This window comes from Pteropus vampyrus, unplaced genomic scaffold, assembly GCF_000151845.1.
Source record: "Pteropus vampyrus isolate Shadow unplaced genomic scaffold, Pvam_2.0 Scaffold129, whole genome shotgun sequence".
Taxonomy (NCBI): Eukaryota; Metazoa; Chordata; class Mammalia; order Chiroptera; family Pteropodidae; genus Pteropus; species Pteropus vampyrus.
The window spans coordinates 4302225-4303697 of record NW_011888910.1 but is presented as its reverse complement, the minus strand read 5'-3'; the positions used below and the strand labels follow the sequence as shown (position 1 = coordinate 4303697).

The 1473-nt window shown below is 32.3% G+C and overlaps 1 pseudogene; it reads left to right on the top strand.

Annotated features, from left to right (window-relative positions):
- Positions 1-1251: 1251 nt before the first annotated feature.
- LOC111744203 lies at positions 1252-1370 on the top strand (annotated as a pseudogene).
- Positions 1371-1473: the final 103 nt, after the last annotated feature.

The following is a 1473-nucleotide window of genomic DNA, read 5'->3' as shown; positions in this document are numbered from 1 at the left end:
CACTCAACATAAGAGCACATAAATATATATAGCAAATATTGACTATTGTGAAGGAAGAGATCAACAGTAATACAGTCACAGTGGTCGACTTTTAACACCACATTGACATCAGTGGATAGATTATCCAGAAATAAAATCAATAAGGAAACAGTGGCCTTAAATGACACATTATACCAGATGGATTTAATTGATATTTTTAGAGCATTTCACCCCAAAGCAGCAGAATATACATTCTTTTCAAGCATACATGAAACATTTTTCAGGATAGACCACATGTTAGACAATAAAACAACTCTAAATAAATTTAGGAAGATTGAAATCATACCAAGTCTTTTCTTCAAACACAATGGTACAAAACTAGAAATCAATTAAAAGAAAAAAAACCCTGAAATGCACAAACACATGGAGGCTAAATAACATGCTACTAAACAATGACTGGGTTAACAAGAGATCAAGAAAAAAATCGAAAGATACCTTGAGACAAATAATAATGAGCATAATGACCCAAAATCTATGGGACACAGTGAAAGCAGTTCTAAAAAGGAAATTCATAGCAATATAGGCCTACTTCAAGAAACAAGAATAATCTCAAATAGACAATTTAACCATACACCTAAAGAAACTAGAAAAAGAAACAACAAAGTCCAAAGTGAGTAGAAGGAAGGAAATAATAAAGATCAGAGTGAAAATAAATGAAAGAGAAATTTTAAAAAAAATACAAAATAGCAATGAAACCAAGAGCTAGTTCTTTGAAAGATAAACAAAATTGATAAACTTTTAATGAGACTTTAAAAAAAGAGAAAGGACCAAAATAAAAAATCAGAAATAAAAAAGAAGAAGTGACAACTGATACCACAGAAATACAAAGAATTATATGCCACCAAATTAAACAACCTAGAAAAAGTGGATAAATTCCTAGAAACATAAATTCTTTCAACACTAAATCAAGAAGAAACAGAAAATCTGAACAGGATAATTTTCTTATTACTACTAAAGAAATCAAATTAGTAATCAAAAAACTCCCCATAGACAAAAATCCTGGACCAGATGGCTTTACAGATGAATTTTATCAAATATTCAAAGAAGAATTAACACCTATCTTTTTCAAACTAATCCACAAAAGTCAAGAGGAGGGAGGGCTTCCAAACTCACTTTACAAGGCCACCATTACCCTGATTCCAAAAGCAGACAAAGACATTACCAAAAAAAAAAAAAAATTGTAAGCTGATATCCCTGATGAAAATAGATGCAGTCTATGGCCATGCCACCCTGAACAAGCCCGATCCCACCTGATCTCAGAAACTAAGCAGGGTTAGGCCTGGTTAGTACTTGGATGGGAGACCACCTAGGAAGACCAGGTGCTGTAGGCGTAAAAATAAAAAAAAAAAATTTAAAAAAAAGGGATTGTAAATTGACATGGTCCTTGCAGTCTGTGAGGTCAACCAAGGGTTGTTTCACCTAAAAAAAAACAAA